At 45.5% G+C, this 18,108-nt stretch overlaps 1 pseudogene; it reads right to left on the reverse strand.

Annotated features, from left to right (window-relative positions):
• Window positions 1–3,675: 3,675 nt before the first annotated feature.
• Window positions 3,676–16,977, reverse strand: LOC136530911 (dual specificity protein kinase YAK1 homolog; annotated as a pseudogene).
• Window positions 16,978–18,108: the final 1,131 nt, after the last annotated feature.

Consider the following 18,108-nt stretch of genomic DNA (forward strand, 5'->3'; position numbering starts at 1 on the left):
ATTTAACTCAGTTTGATCCAAGGACAAGCTTCTTCACACCTTTAAATAAGGGTTATCTTGTACCATGTTGAGTTAAAAACACTTAGAGCTTATTTTCTAGATGAAACACTAGGTTTACAAGCCCACAAACGTGTCATATGCTACCACTAGATCAAGTCAAGCATAGAAGCAATAGTGGTACCATACAATCATCAAATTTATTTGATTTTCATGAATGAGCCTATTAAATGTGAAGGATGACTAGATGCACTAATCATGTCCTTAGTAAGGATGTATGCCATGCCAATCAACTTTTACCTCGGATTGATCGAAGGAGAGGCATGTCATATAAGTGGGGGGTGCATCAACACATATTTGAGAAATCCAATATATTCAACTCATTCCTTAGCTTACAAAACCTTTTCTCATCCAATAGCTTGGTGAATATATCGGCAAGTTGAATCTTCGGTTCCTACACTCTCAATGCAAATATCCCCTTTTTGTTGGTGATCTCTTATGAAATGGTAGGCGGACATCAATGTGCTTTGTTCTTGCATGTTGAACCGGATTGTTGGTTCCGCCTCGCCTGACCTCTGAGGGCTGGCTCTGCCTCGCCTGACCTCTTAGGGCGGGCTCCACCTCGCCCGACATCGAGGCCATGGGCTTCGCCTCGCCCAACCTCTGAGGGTTGGCTTCCGCCTCGCCCGGCCTCTAGGGGGCGGGCTTCTGCCTCGCTTGACCCTTGGGTTTGCGCTCCGCCTCACCCAGCCTCTGGCAAGGACTCCGCCTCGACCGACCCCGAGGCCGGTGATCCGTCTCACCCGACGAAGACCTATACCATCGCCAACCACTCTAGGTCCAAGCGAATAGGCCTGGGTTAAAGCTCTGACACTAGGGAGGTGACTAGCACGCCCTGATATAACCCATGGTCGTGACGGGCCATACCAGTGGATTCACATCAGGAACATCATCGGGCGTACCGGTGCTATTCTACCTAACCCTCATACGAGCACTGACAGGTGCGTCAATTCACCACGACGTCCGCTAGGACAGAGTGGAGCGCCACGACTGGGAGACGATGCCTGCGCATGGCACCAATGACGGATAAGGCCACGACGTGGAGCTGTCCCTGTTGATGTCTATAGGGTCGACGGGACCCACGTGAAGGAAAAGAAGGACCCGACAATCCTAGAGGACTTCTTCTCCTTCTCATTCTCCTCTTTTCCCTCCACTATAACCCATGCTTTCCCTTGACCTATAAAAGAGGAAAGCAGGGCGTCCCATAAGGATCATCGCAACACATCGCATCAATTGGGACTCGAATCCATCGAACCCTGAACCGAACCAGAACACACAAGCACACAACCTAGGAAGCAACCGAGCTCTTGGCACCCGTTCGCTCCTCTCACCAGAGACTTGGGACCTGTCCCTCTCTCGACCGTTTGTAACCCCTACTATGAACTTTCAGTGCTAGTAACACAGGAGCACAGCAACGAACTGGACGCTAGGGACATTCTGTCTGAACCTAGTATAAACCTCAGTGTCCTCTTAGCACACCATCCGAGCCAGATGCGTAATATTAGAAATTTACTAGTCGGTGGCAACTCGAAACACCGACAGTACCAGACTTGTCGGAAAGTGAGTGCATCTTCCGACGGTAGATACAGTACAAGGCATAGAAGCTGTTTCCTATGTTCCACACCATGTTTATGGCCATTACCTCGTACTCCCTCCTGATCCAAATTGTTGTCAGAAGTGCAGTAGCTATAGGATGGACAGAGGGAAATAGCTAAGGCCGAAGTTTCAGAACACAGGTTGTGTTTTGAAGAAAACTGACTTGATTTTATTGATTACATATGCATACATAATTACATATTTATAGCTGCATAATCAGTGTTTGCAAACCCATCTGCTATTCCTAGCAGGTGTGTAGCAGTTGCACACTAGCAAAATCGAAATCGGTAATGCTTGGAATAGGACGTCCGTCCGCCCGAACACTCCCGTTCGTGGGCCACGACGCCAGCCCAAATGACCCCGATGCAACCACAGATCCCATACCAGTCCATCACGGCAAAGGTAGCAACAGGTAAGGCACCACTAACCTAGCAGACTAAGCAGTGCACGATCGTCCCCGCCCGAAGGTCTCCCTATCCCCTCCCACCCACCCTCTCATCTTAGGCATGATGGCGATATCTAGGGCCCCCCACGGCGGTCCTGCATTTGCCCCCGCGGCCTGCCGTCGACGCCAGCCCCAATCCGCATGGTGCGTGGTGTGCACTCTGCCGCCGTCGCCGAGCGCGTCATCCGCGTGCCCGACCTCTCTGCCATAGCAAAAGCGCTTCATCTTACCGCCGGCGTCGGCACCGGAATCAGACGGGATCTCTTCGTACACCACATTTTGGGTGACGCGGACGCAGTGCTGCGGGCGATTACCGTGGCCGCGGAGTCCGGCGCGTTCTGCTTGACCAATGCGATCGATGCAAGGTTTCTCTTCTACACCGTTGAACTCCGCATGCCGACAAGCCTCCATTCTCTCAAACCGTATGCTGCAAGCATATGTTTTAAGTGTTTAGATGTTTCAGAGCTATGTTGTAAGTGTTTTGTATGGATGTTGTAAAAGTAGATTGGGATGTTGCATATGTTGCAATGGTTGTTATACGTATGCTGTAAGTGTGTTTATCTGAATGTTGCATATGTTTCACACATATGTTGCAAATGTTTTATCTGGATGTTACGTATGTTTGCAATGATTTTCAAGTGTTTCATTCGCATGTTTCAAGTGTTTCATTTATCTTCAGACGTATGTTGTAAGTGTTGCATCTGAATGTTTCAAAAGTAGATCGGATGTTGCACATGTTGCATTGGGACTCGACTACTGCGGCTGCTGGAGGGGGTAGCGGCGAAGCCACAGTGCATGTGTCGGGGTCATACGACCCCGATAACTTTGTACGAATCAGTGGAACCCCGCGTATTCCGGCCAGCTACGACCCCATCAAATTGAGTTCATGAATCTGTGCGACCCCGGCAGCAGTTTAATCTAGATTCGCCGCTAGGAGGGGGCATGAGGGGCCTGCAGCTGCTGGAGGGGGCGCAAGGGGTCAAGTGAGGCGCAGCTCATGAGGTCGTGCAGTAAAGGAGTGCAGCGCGAGAAGGGGGTGAGGTCGTGGGGTGCTAGCGAATCAAAATTTCGAGCGAGGCCAAATGAGGCCAAGCGAAGAGGTCCAAGGCTGAGCGAGGCCGAAGTCTGGACACCGAGTTAGGGTCAAACAAGATCGTCAAAGAGCAACAACCACTTACTCTTTTAAGTTTGCTTATAGAATTTAACGCCAGCTTCGTTAGATTCTAATATCTTATCATGGTTGGTAATAACATCATGTAGAGTTTTCTGCAGCATTCTTAATACGGCGCACACTTGTTTCATAGTCGCAATATCCTTTTTAAGATTCAAGGACTGTTGCATATAACTAGAGATATCAGATTCTACCGTATGTAACACAGACGCCCTTAGAAAACCTGCGGTAGCAAAACAACGAAAAAGCTTAGGAACAGAGTCGCCCCCTCTAGTCTCACGAAAAAGAAAACATATCACCACGACCACGTGGCTTTCGCTTCAGTCTTAGCCATGTTTTGGTTCAGGAACTTAGCTCTGAACCCTCTCTGTCAAAAAAATAGAAAAGAGAAAAGAAGACAATAACCGAGACAGAAAAATTGTCCGAACTAGCACCATTCGTACCAAGGAGCACAACTGACTTCTTTCTACTGGACTTGTGCAGCTATAGCAAAGAACGAACACTATAATTATATCCCATACCATATAATCATTTGAATCAAACATCCTGGGAGAAACATCGGAGGAACACAACAAATTGCAAAACCAGTAACCACCCCTGCAAATAATCCAACCCGGAATTGCAAATGCAAACAACTGATGCCATCAATTTGGTGGCATTCCGCATTCCTCCAGATTCAGGACTAAAAGATCCTTCCAAAATCCTTCCTAACGGTAGGTGGCAGTCCGCTCGCTGCAAACGAATGGCCAGCTCTCCCTCCTACACAGCAAGGACTCATTTGCATCAGTATTATGCTTGAATGACATGTAGAGAAGACTTACTAAAGTTTCAAATAAAAGCCAACTCGAACGCAGATATAAATAGTACACCCTCAATTCCAAATTACAAGTCTGTTGGTTTTTCTAGGTATATAGTTTTTGCTACGTATCCAAGATATACACTATGTCTAGATACTGTAGCTTTTATTATATATCTAGAAAATTGACCGACTTATAATTTGGAATACAGGAAGTAATAAATACGCAATAGGAATAAAATAGGGATGACGAGTTAGGTGCAGAATAGGATAGCAATATAACGTGCTTCTTGAAAATAAATGTAATTGCATAGCAAGCTACGATTAACATACTCCCTGCTCCCTCTATTCCAAACTGTAAGTCGTTCTAGCTTTTTTAGGTACGTAGTTTTTACTACGCATCTAGATATAGATTATGTCTAGATACGCAATAAAAACTATGTATCTAGAAAAGCCACAATGAACTTACAATTTGAAATGTAGTAAGTATAAGTTAATATTGCATGCACTTGTCATAGTTGGCATTTAGCAATACCCCCTCCGGTCAGGAAAATTTGACGTTCCCGACTGGAGGATGGAGCTAATTTGGCTGCCAAAAAGTTGTCACACGTCAGATATTGAGGTCCAAAGGTAGTAACAAATTTCAAGCCGGTCCCACATGCATAGAAAAGCAGGCAGAACGGTAGGAGCGAACATAATATGATTTTTTTTTTGTAGTGATTCAACTAAAAGTGCAACATCCATTTCTCTGAATATTAAAAGTAAAAGCTACAAGGTATTGCAATAATGCGAAACTGGTTAAGATGTGACTACAACAAGATAGTGCCAATTAATTTTCTGAAGCATGCCTTGCCTAAGATCCTTGAGTAATGGATGAGGTTACCTGGAACATACAAGGGGATATCCCTTGTGTATGTTGTTCGCTGATGATGTAGTGTTAGTGGACGAAAGCTAGGCGGGAGTAAATAGGAAACTAAAGTTATGGCGGCAGACCCTTGAGTCTAAATGTTTTAGATTGAACAGAACTAAAACCGAATACATGAGATGCGACTTTAGCGGAGTTGTACAGGAGGAGGGAGATGTGAGTTTGGAAGGTCAAGTAGTGCCTAAGAAGGATAACTTTCGGTATCTGGGATCGATGCTACAGAGGGATGCAGATATTGATGCAGACGTTAGTCATAGAATCAAAGCAGGGTGGATCAAGTGGCGACAAGCTTCTGGCATTCTCTGTGACAAGGGGATACCACAAAAGCTAAAAGGCAAGTTCTATAGAACGGCGATTAGACCGGCTATGTTGTATAGAGCAGAATGTTGGCCTACAAAGATTCGACACGTTCAACAACTGAGTGTTGCAGAAATACGTATGTTGCGATGGATTTGCGGTCACACAAGAATGGACCGAGTTCGGAACGATGATATACATGATCGCCTAGAGGTAGCACCTAATTGAAGAAAAGCCTGTCCAACATCGGTTGAAGTGGTTTGGCCATATCCAAAGGAGACCTCCAGAGGCATCCAGTGCATTGTGGAGTCTTAAGAAAAGCTAATAATATGAGGAGAGGTAGAGAAAGACCGAAATTGACATGGGGGAGACAATAAAAAGATATTTGAAAGCTTGGGATATACCTAGAGATCTATGTTTGAATAGGAGTACTTAGGAAAACAGCTATTAAAGTGCCTGAACCGTGACTTAGGGGCTCTTGGTGGGTTTCAACTCTAGCCTACCCCAACTTGTTTGGGACTGAAAGGACTATGTTATTGTTGTTGTTGTTGTATGCCTTGCCTAAGATCATAGGTGAAAAAGAGAACTGCAAGCAGAAGGAAATATAATAACTATGCGAAGTACAGGCTATACCAACCACAAAGATAAGATAATCCTAAGTATGAAAGCATGAAAATTACCCCAGGGCATTCCGTCACCCATGGTAGTGGGTGGAGGTTCTGTCAGGCTATAATTAGTCCAGACAGGTTGACCATTGTGATGAGCCCTCGTCGGACAGGATGTAACTGGAAGTCATGTTGTTGTACTGCTGAAATGGTTGTCCACGATAGCTTGGGAAACTTTGCTGAGAATAATTTGCATGTTTGTAACCATCCAATGTGACATGACCTGGAGTATGTGTACTCTCTCCCAGGGATGATGCATGAAACAGGTGTCCACTTCTGCAGCAAAAACATGTATACTAGTAAAGCAGCAACTCCACTTGAACTGCCTTAAAGACAATGGTATGTGCATCTAGATCCTTTGAACAGAGTCAGGCAACTTAAATGAGAAGAAGTGGGAAAATCAATACTACTTTCATGTGGAACATCATTTTCAATGATGGTAGTTCCTCAAAGGCATGCAACGGTGCAAGGTATGATGCAATAGAAACCAACAGCACAGATATATAGGCAGTAACTTTGAGCTGTGTTTTTTTCCTAAAGATGCGAACAAACTATATAAATGCATACTTGATCAATGCATAATAAATAAAATGACACTAATGCATCCCTGCTGGTTGTCGATAAAAAAAAACTTGGCCGGTGGGGGAAAGACCACCCCCGCGGTATTTCACACTGAAAGCTGGGCCTCCTCATACATTAACCCGTGCTTTGAGGCCCAACCCACTGTCAGCCCCTTACACGAGGGCCCGCCCACCACAGGTCGGTTCATCCATGCCGACCAGGGGAACCAGCCAGTGACATTTTTTAACCAGCCTGAAATCCACTCCCATGGGGATTCGAGCCCAAGACCTAGGGTGCTACTAAGGTCACTGCAACCACTAGGCTACAGGCCCCTTTGCCTGCTGGTGGTTGATCAGAAGCTTTCAAACGAGGGGTAACTTCTGTTACGCACGCCTGAGCACGTCTAATCACATCAAAAAATTACTATGATACCTTTGATTTAAAGGCGAAGGGTTTGAACTTAAAATATCATGACTTTGAATAGGTGCCAATCTGCTAGATCTGTTTGTTTGGCCACTTGCATCTCTCAGGTGAAGACCACTTAACCCAGCTGACAATGATCGATCCTCTTGCAGGAGCGACTCGTCACTGCACATTATAATAGCAAAGGAACCTTTAAGTTGTAGGATACATTCAAATAAATAACTTTAAAATGCACCATTACCTATAGTTGGGATCCCAATCGGCTGGATCTGGTACTGATGAGGTGGAGGGCAATGTATCTGCTGACGCATCGGAGTGTAAAGGAAAGCCATTGTAATTGGTGGGTGGAAAAGAACCATGACTAGAAGAAGGGTCCAAAGGTAAAACACTGCCAAATCCCCTTTGAGATCTCCAGCTATAATGACTAGAATTAGGGAGTGCATTGTGTAGGTAGGTAGAATTTCCTCGGCCATATGCATCAAAGCGAGCAGTACTGACACCATCTCCTTGGTGTCCCTGGATCAGTTGAGATGTGTGTTCATGTGGTGGCACTGGCATAGGTGGATAGCCCTGATTCCTCCTCCTATTGTATTGGCCTACAGCAGCAACCTTTCCCAACGAAGAGCCATGTCCACCTCTTGAAGGAGAGGCACCATACTTTCCATTAGGACCTGTTGGGATTTGCATCTGGGAATTTGGCGGTGTAAATTGTGATGGACTGGCCCCAAGAGACATATGCCCTGGACCACCAGGACTTAACCGAATGCCACCACCATGTGAGAGATGAGGTCTTCGTCGAATATCCGGACTAGATCCGAGAAACGATCCTCCAAGTTGTGAACGTACATTAAACCCAGAAGGATCCATCGGTGAATTATATATGTTGACACTGTTAAAATCATAACTTCCATAGCTGAAGCCAGCATTATCATTAAAGCTACCATGGCTACCAAAACTGCCACAACTGCTTCCATATGAAAAAGGCATATTTGGTTGCAAAGCATTGTTAAATCGTAAGCATCTGTTAATGCTTCCAACCTAAAAAAAAATGCCATAATAAGATGTTACAGGAATATCTTACAACTTATCAACAAAACAAAAGCATGAGAGAAAACACTTGCAACCTGAGGAGAAAGACCAGCACCCAGCAAGTGACCGCCTCCTGGATTGTGGTCAACTACTGCAGCACGACCAACAGGCTACAGCACAAAAAAAGACATAAGATGCTTGACTTACAAACTAGATATTTACTAACTTATCTCCCATGCTTTTTTGGAGCATATCCGCTACTAGCAATCTACTTTATCTCAAAACAAATACTCCCTCCATACTGGTAATTCAGGTCGTTTTGGACAGGATTTAGCATATCAAGGAGTGATTAATTAGGATGTATTTTCCCTTGTTTGCCATTATTAAATCGGGTTGCGGGTATCTCTCATGCAACAAACATTTTCGCAGCTGGAGAGCGCGGCAAGGCCCGAGGCAAGAGGATCAAGGTTTGATCCCTTGCTGGCGCGGTATTTTTGCTTGACGCTTGAATTTTGCATGGCGCGCGTATCCCTCCCCCCCCCCCCCCCCCCCCCCCCCCCCCCCCGGCTTTTGCATGGCACTGTGTTTTTTTTTTCTCCTTTGGCGCTTGCATGGCGCACGTAAATGAATTTTTTCCCTTTGGCGCTCGCATGGCGCGAATTTAGGATCGATCTGTTCACTGCCGCTCGATTTTTCTTCTTTTGGCGCTCATTTGATCTAACGTTTGGGTTACTACTTGCTTGTTCTATTTAAACGGCTGCGTTGGAACATTGCCGTGCATCTACCGACTAGCAACACTGAGTTCCTGATGCATGCATCATTATTTGAAGTCTAAGTGTACATGTTCTTGTGCCACTCTACTAGATGACAATGAAGCATTTGCTGGTTTGCATTTGAACTTGCCACCAGAATAGATGGTGTTCTTATGTTCTTACTAGAATAATGACCTTAGAGCATCTCCAAGAGTTCCCTATTTGCCTTCCTAATACTTGGTTTTTAGAAAAATAAGAAAAAATCTCTCTCCAACAGTTTCTAATCCATCCTCCTAATATTTTGGTACTTGAGAAAACTAAGGCAGTACCGCGTAACTTTACGCGGCTCTTAGAGTTGCGCGGATCCTTCTCCTGGGCGGTTTCCACCTTCGCAACTTGAGTCGCGCGCTTTTCTCCGATCAAACCAATGTCTGACAAGGACGACGAGGCCGGCACCGGCACCTCGCCGTCGGCGCCGCCGAGGGTTCTGGCGGCGGCAGCAGTTCCGAAGCCATCCACCTACGCGCCCATGGGCGCGCTGCGGGGCGAGGAGTGCGCTGACCTCCTGGCGCTGGTCTCAGCCGTCTTGCGCCCGCTCGAGGACGCCGTCGCGGATGTCCTCGCACACGTGCCCCGCGAGTGCCGCCCCCGGTTCGGCAATGCCGTCAGCTTCGTCCTCGAGGTGCGTGGCTCCTCGTGACCAGAGACTCTCCCCGCCGCTCATGTCTAGTTTCAGGCGCCGCTCTTGTTGGAGCCGCGTGTCGTTGGATTGTTCGGTTCTCAGGTTTTTAGGGGTGCTTGTGCCAAGCTGGTAGGCGACTGGGCATGGTGGTTGTTGGAGGTCCGGGGACTGGGTTGATTGTGGGAACAGTTAGGTTCGGCAATGGCAGGGCCTGGCTTATTCACTTCTTGGTTTGATTGTTGAATTGGATTTGTGGTTTTTGGATGGTGGGTTCTAGCGGCAATTGAGTGAAAGTTTACTCTTTGCAGTTTAGGCAGTCATGTCTGTGGTTTGGATTTGTGGTTTTTGGATGGTGGGTTCTAGCGGCAATTGAGTGAAAGTTTACTCTTTTCAGTTTCGGCAGTCATGTCTGTGGTTCTAGCTGCTCTGTTTGAACTAAATCTTAAGTTGAAAAATCAGTGGAAGTTTTGGCTTTGGTCTATCTTAGAATTGTGGCTCGTGGTGAGCACACTACTAATGGAAATTAAAAATCGCTGCAGCCTTCTTATATCTCACTTAGTTGTCTGCTTGCGCTGCGGAGGCTTCAGTGGATGTGGATTTGAGAACTGTGGCCGGCCGTGGCTTTGGATTTGGGCGGCCATGGCTCTTGCCTGCTGATGGCCGCGTAGCGTCGATGGCTGCCTGCTGATTGCTACCTGCTGTTGCCTGCTGCTGCCGCCTGCTGCCTGCAGATAGCCTGTGCTTTTGACATGAATGCTATTGCCTGCATTTTGCATATGTGTTCGTATATACACAAGTGGGACCAACATTTGATTTTTTAGAAGTCAAATATTAGGAACTATTGGAGATGATCTTCTTTTTTTCTCCTAAAACCTTTTTAGGAGTTGGGAAACATATACTTTTTAGGAGGAATATTTAGGGAACTCTTGGAGACGCTCTTAGGTTCTTCAGAGAGCAACATTCCTAAAATAATGTTTTTATGTGTGACTGCTTGGCCAATACTTGATGAGGGAGCATGCCGGCCATCTCCGCGATGCCGCCGGCATTGTCGCTGATGGGCCATGCGTGGAGCGAGCAAGGAAGGAAGGGGGAGCAGAGAGGACCGCAACCGAAGGGGTGCGATTTTATTGCTCCCATGAATGAATAAGCGCAATAGGAAACGAAGAGTCCGGGGGCAGTCGCGTCCAAAACCTGGTTAAAAGATCTACAACGACTTCAATTGAGCAAACAATGTCACCCCCTAAAACGACCTCAATTACCGATACGGAGGGAGTAGGATGTGAGAAAATTCATGCAGCAAGCAATCTGGACCCTGGATTAAGACTGTACTTACAATTCGTGGGGTCTCCTGGACAGGCTCATAAGGACCAGTGAAGGCTTCACCAGTGATGAATGGATGATATGAGGCCTGAAATAGGTTTTAGCATTTGTGAAGAACATCCAATGATTCTTCGAGATACAAATTAGTTCCATAGAAACCAAGTAATATAAAGTTTAGAGGCATCAGGATTGAAATATATTCCAGTTTACAAAGACAATATTATACCCAAAAACGAAAATGTACTGGTGTCATAGCAAATACCTGCAGCGGTGACCATCTCTTATTAGGATCAAACTCAACAAGTCCTCTTAAGAAATCAACCAAAGCCAAGCAATCAGCCTTTTCTGTCTCTGAACAGAAATTGCAAGAAGTGAGAATATATCGTGGTACTTTCAACTTTGTAACAAAAACTATGATTTGTTTGTTGCTTTTTTTTTTAAAACGCATGGGTATGGCAATTTTCATTCAAGAAATTTGCACTCGTCATTGCAATGAATGCAAGTGGCCCATTAATAAAGCATCAAATGTGCTGCATAGCTCCAGTACATGCAAGTATTATAAGTCCATGTAATTTGTCCAGTTCATGAAGCATATTCAACTGAAGCACACAATCTGGATGAGACATGCAGCTGGAGTTAGGTCCTAACTAGTGTGTAGTTCACTGAGCTGCAGACTCATAGTTTAATCCACATTAATGCAGACGTCACTGATAAATATAAATACCATCTCTGCGATTGAAGAAAATAGTTATGCTACAGTATCATATAAATTTTGAAGGTTGAGGGACCTCCATGTCATCCCCTGTGAGTTGTTACAAACTGAAAAAATGGAAGCGCCATTAGACTAATTCAATATGGAGTCTTTATTGTGCAAGAGAGATGCTTATTGAAATAAACATTGGGTGGACCAAAAAATAGTGACGAAGAAACACTAATCTCTGGGAACATATACAACACTAAAGCAAGGATTCCAGTATTAACCTGGCAAGTTTTCCTCGCTCAAATTCTTCCAAGGGTATGTATATATCAGTCTATCAAGCCTTCCACGAGGGAAATACCATCTCCCTACCTTCGGCTTCTTGGAGTCCCTCTGTGTTCAAGGATGCAACCAGGTTATAGATAAGGCATGGTATTGACAAAACCATAAGGACAACTTCAAGAAAACCATTAAACTTACTGCTTCGATCTCGTCTTCACTTAAAATTTTGTATGCACTGCTAGCGCCATTCCGAGCCTCGCTACTAGGATAGATACTTCCAACATGCTTAAAAAATTTCCCAGTGTTTTTAGCCTCACGTAGGAGATCATCTGGTGGTTGCCCACTGTTTATAATTGAATTTCGAGAAAGCAGATTTTTATGGAGTTCAAGTTTTCTTAATTAAAGTGAAATAGCCCAAACAGTTACCACCTAATCCAGTATAGGTGATTCACACACAAAAATAACCAAATGGAACTTAAAACCAAGGGGTTAATTTTTCAGTAGGAAGCACTAACCCAATAATCTCAATCATACGGCAAAGAACATCATATTCTGATGCACCAGGAAATAAAGGCAGCCCTATATACAGCTCAGCAACGATGCAGCCAAATGACCACATATCAATGGCAGTAGTATATCTGGCATTTGTTAAGCGCACAAGTTGACAAGTTAAAATTCACAAAGCCACAAATCATAATGAGGCTTCAACATAGACTAACAAAAGCAAAACGATTTATGCATTATGAGATGCTTGTATAACTATAGTCTATAGATAATGCATGTGATTGTAGAGATGACACACAGGATACGGATAACCAAGAAGTACTTCTGGAGACCTGTAATAACGGCTCTGAAAAAGGAAACAGTAGAAGTTTGACTTGAAATCGATAAAATACTACTATAGCATAAAATTCAGACTGCTGAGTGGGTTCAAACAAAACCTGAATATATGAATAAATGGTTTTACCCTCCATGCACGCTGATCCAAAATCAATTACTTTCACTCCAGCTGCTGTTTTTACACTGCAAAAGTCACCACTTAGTCATCAGGCTACAGGACTGATGAACGCCAACACTGACATTGAGACGAATTAACTCACGTTGAAGCTATAAGGATGTTTTCTGGTTTTAGATCACAATGAATAATGCCGGCATCTTTCATGATAATCAAGGCATCCAATATCTGAAAGAATATACACATCACATATCGTAACAGATACATTAGACATCCAGTCAACATATTAAAATGACAACACACCTGTCTTGAGAAAGTTCGAACATATTTCATTTGCAAACCTCTTAAACTATTCCTTTTCAACAGCTCATACCTACGAAAATGTAGGTTTATGTCACCGCATGAATCAAATCTAGTGCAGATAGTTAGATTGATGAAGATAAGTTAAATGAAAGTTATCTTACAGGTTGTTACCGAGCATTTCAAAGGCTATACACAAATGGTTTTGGCAGAGGAAAAAATCCAGCATCCGGACAATGTGGTGTTGATCATCAGGATCAAATTTCTCATTTAACTGCAGGTGATATTATAGTCGCAGTGTGATTCATATTTTTGCAATCATCCAGTAAAAGTAAATACTAACTTGCAACGTAGACTACCATACCAATCTTAATAAAGAGACCTCCATGATAGCCTGCTGGTAAAAGGCAGGCTGGTTCTTTATAACCTTCACTGCAACATAATTGTTAGTTTCTGCATCCCAGCATTTCGCAACCTGTCCAAAGGTACCTTGGCCAAGCATTTCTTGGACAACATACCTAATTCACGAAGTATCAAAATAAGTTTGGCCTATTTTAATGATGTCCATAGTTTTAAAATCCTGAACTCTGAAATGTAAAATGTCAAATAGTAGTGGAGCAGTGAAAGTTCATCGTATAAGCCCCACACATTGAAAGAAGCCAAACATTGTGAAAGTCCAACTATACTAACATCTGGGTTCATCAAGGCTTGTCTAATTGTTATCAAATATTATATGAAAATCAACTTCACCCAAAGCAAATTTCATCTTGTAAAAAATGTACACAAAATTACCAGAAAAAATAGATAATGCTCACTCTCAAAACATAAGTCCATAACCCCAACAAATACAACAATGAGTAGTTTCAAAATCCTGAACTCTTCTGAAATGTAAAATGTCAAATAGTAGTGGAGCAGTGAAGCTTCATCATATAAGCCCATGCATAGAAAGAAGATTCTAAACATTGTGAAAGCCCAACTATACTAAACAACTGGGTTCATCAAGGCTTGTCTAAACAGATCTCAAATATATATATGAACATCAACTTCACCCAAGCAATTTTTACTTATAGAAAATGAACACAAAATTCTAGAATATTACACACTCTGTCGGTGCAAAAAGTGACCAATAAGTAAATATTTGTAGTTTTGCCGTGCATTGTGATCGGATGTGGCCTAGCACTCAATGACACAAGATTTATACTGGTTCAGGCAACGTGCCCTACGTCCAGTTTCAGTCGGTCGGTGACTTTATTCCTGAGCCCAGGTGCTCGAAGTTTGTTGTGGGATACAAACGAGTAGGAATGAGAAGGGGGGTGTTAAAGGCCCGGTCGGACTCTGAACCGAATGGAAGAGAGTGACGGATGCTCTAACGTGCGCTAAGTATTGGAGTGTATGTTCTGTATAGCTGTCGAGTTCTAGAGCTATTGAGCTGTTCGAGTCCTCAGGTCGTCAAGTCCTCGAGTCGTCTAGCCCCCCCCCCCCTGTTGGGAGAGAGCGCATCCCCTTTTATAGTTGAAAGGGATGGCCTTACAAGTCAGAGAGAAAGAGAGAGAGTGTATACGTGTGCTACCTAGTCTTGTTGCCCACGCTATCGGGTACGAGACAGTCGTCAGCGCCCACAATACTGTTTATGTTCAGACGCATCTGGCAGGCTCTACCATGTTCGCCTGGCACGGCAAACGTCGGCGCCTACAATACTGTTTGTGCTGTCACGTCCGAAAGGTTGTATAGTGTCCGCCTGGCATGACCTGGTGGCACCGTCCTGCAGGTGCACAGAGCATGGTAGGGTACGGTCCTCGGTATTGCGGTTGACTTGAGCGCCTTACCTTATCTGCTCCGCCTGATCCCCGGGCCCTCACCGAGCGGGCGTCCCCGGTCAGTCGTTCCCAGTCGGTTCCGACCGTGTCGGTCGGAAAAGAGCAGCGAGCAGAGGTCTGGCGTATCCTCGGTCGGAGTCGGACTGCGGTCCCACCTTGGCCAGGCCTTCCGGTCGGGGACCAGATCGTTGTCTCGGCCTATCATTATGTATCTGGGCCGGCCCAGGCCCGCGTTGTCGCTGCGCCGCCTGCTGGGCCGGGTTTTGTAGGGAAGCGGGTCCATTGGGAACCCCGGGTTTATGAACCCGACACACTCCTTTCAAAACATTAGTCCATAACCCCAACAAATACAAAAGGAGGCATTAAGCTTAAGGGAAACTTGATGGCCAGTGAACACACATGCATCCATTATATGGTACAGTACAACCACCTAATCTCTTACACATCATTAAAGTAGTAGTGGTTATATTGTGAAATGAAAACTCCTGAGCAAATGGCTTTATATTGTGAAATGGAAGAATTTGGTAATTTATAAACAATAAAGACAAGAAAACTAACCTCCGGCTTGACTTTTTATTAACCAGTTCCAGGTTGACATACAATATGAGATCAGAATTTGCATTGTCAAGACCATCGTTGTGAACAGGAACTGCAGGATTGGTGAGAAAGCGCTTGGGGTTTAGTGACTCTGAGTACTTAAACTCAGGGTTGCATTTTTCAAAAGTTTGGATGATGTCTGTGGTTAATCTTGCAACAAACTGCATGAATAAACAAATGTAGTTTAGAGTAGATCATCACTCATCGTAGACATATGCACAAGAGGTGCATATTATACACAAGAACGACTGTGACAAATGGGCTGTATCAAACCTACTCATCTTGAAGGATGTCCTTACAGCATTGTGTCCTCTAATCAGGTCTGTATAATTTAAACACCCATAACAACCTAAAGAAAGATTCTTTTGACTTAACAATAACAAGGATCCTTGCATGATGTAAGTTGTAAGTTGTCTCCATATCACTTATGATCAAATTAAAAGCGAACATGTTCTGCTGCGCTAGTGGTAGTGACAACAAGACTAGAACAGAGTAAAAAAAATGAAGCTAGTAAATATTCCGTACTACTTATAATACAATGGTGCAAACGAAATTTGTATAAGATGCATACAAAATATATGGTTAGGAGGCATGAAGTTTGCACTTAACGGAATTAAGAGCCAAATACGATTTGAGTGAAAACACTAGACCACCTGGTCAAACCATAGTTGCTTGAACTATGCGTGCAAGCAACAAGAACAAGAGAAATAGCAGCAGGAGCAGCATCGATGATGATTTGAATAGTTGAAGTCGTAAGAGTTTAATAAGCTTTTGATTTACTACGAGCAGTCCAGCACGGAACTACGTCCCAATTGCATCAACGTTTGCGAATTGCTTAATCTAATTGAGAACTCAGCAAATCGAGGCCGTACAACGGCAGCAGGAAGCAAGCATCTCTGGGTAGCCGCAAGAGAGGGGAAGGTGCAGGAAACGTACAGGCCTCTTCCTGACGGCGCGGAGGTTGCTTGAGCGGGCGGAATCCCCATTGCCCGGGCCTGAAGGCGACGCCTCCGCCCGCTCCCCCACCGCCGCAGCGAACGCCCGGAAAGCTGAGGACTCGCTCGGCGCCCACGGCGGCCCGGGGGAGTCCCCCTCCCTCCCAGGTTCCTCCATACGCCTCCGGCAACAACCTCACCACCTCCCAGTGAGCAGGCGCTGGAGCTCACGGAGATCAACCAGCCGCCCGGTCCACTCCACCGGTACTCCACCCTCCGCTCCTATTAGGATCGCGGTGGCCGAAGCATCGGAACTTCAGCAACAGCAGCAGCAGCAGCTAGGGGGCGGCCGGCGGAGTCCAGCTGCATCCTACACGGCAGCCATCGCTCAATGCTCCTGCGGCTGCCGATCCGATCCTCCGCCCCTCCCCTGCTCCGGCGCGCCCGACGCGAAGCCGGCAGCTGGGAATCGGGCGGATTGGTCGGGTAGGGTTCTGAGAACGGCACGAGGAGTGAGGTTGCTTGGCGACGCCGGATTCGGGAGGCGGAGCGGAGCGAGGGGTGGGTGGTGGCGGTGGCGGAGGAGTGGGGAATTTGGCGGAGGCGGGGGCGGCAAGTCCCAGTTCCCTCTCTTCTTCCCCTTCCCCGTCTGCGTCAGCGTCCCCTCTCTATTTCTTTCTGTCAGTGTTTTTTCCGCGGCTTCGCTTCCGGCGAGTATATATACGCGGCTTGATTAATCGAGATATTAACTAGCATATTAATTAATTCTTCTATTAGTGGTGAATAATATTCTTCCAGTAGCAACGGCCCTTGATATCAACGGCTCACGTGCCACGTTCACGCTAACACACGGCTGTCATGGCGTCCTAGGCAAATGGAATGCCAGGGACACAGTTACTAGGTGCGTTTGCGAGGGTGGCTCGGGCCGGCCTTGCGCTCGTGGGCTGCAGGCTCCCGTGTTTGCGGCCTTGGCCTGCGAGTGAGCCCGGCTCCCAGGAGTCAAATACGACGCCGCCGCCGGGCCCTGGAGAAACGCCGCTAGGCTTCGTTTCTATGCGGCCAAGCTCGCGCGAGCGCAGCATGCATGCGGACGAGACATGTCAATGAGACAGCGGATGCTCGCATGCAGTGAACCAAACAAGATCTCCGAACAGCCAGGCTCTGTGAGTGCGATAACCAAACATCAGTCATGTGCATTTGCTCGGCCTGGCAACCTGCAGCCTGGCTGCCCAGGTACACCCTCACAAACGCACCAACATGACCATCGGATCAGGTAGGGCCGTGTCCGGCTGGCTGGCTGGCTGGTTGCCGGCTGGCCAGCCAACTCACAAAAACACTATTTATATCCTGTCAGAACAGTATTTTTCTCTCACAACAATCAGCCGGAACAATATTTTTCAGTCCTGCCGAACAGACTCTAGATCTATGGTTTACGGAGAATCACCTATTCGTATGAACTTATCAGTCTTACCGTTTTAGCAAAATAATAATGTTTTTTTCTCATAACAAATCAGCATCAGCATCAGTATCAGTTGTTTTTTTGCAGCCAGCCGAACAGGGCCACCGAAGGCTTTATCGTAAATGGTTTCCTTTGTTACCAATAGCTTTTATTTTGGCAAGAAACCATGAGTATATATAATTATGTGAACCGCTTACAATCGGCCTATTCGGTTGGCTGGTTCGTATCGTTGCTGGTTCATGAAGAAATACTGTTGGTTGATTTGTGTAAGAGAAAAATATTGTTCCGATTGAAAATTTACGATCATTTATGACAAGCCACAGCCAAACGAACAGGCTGAATATAGA

This window comes from Miscanthus floridulus, unplaced genomic scaffold (assembly GCF_019320115.1).
Source record: "Miscanthus floridulus cultivar M001 unplaced genomic scaffold, ASM1932011v1 fs_230_3_4, whole genome shotgun sequence".
NCBI lineage: Eukaryota > Viridiplantae > Streptophyta > Magnoliopsida > Poales > Poaceae > Miscanthus > Miscanthus floridulus.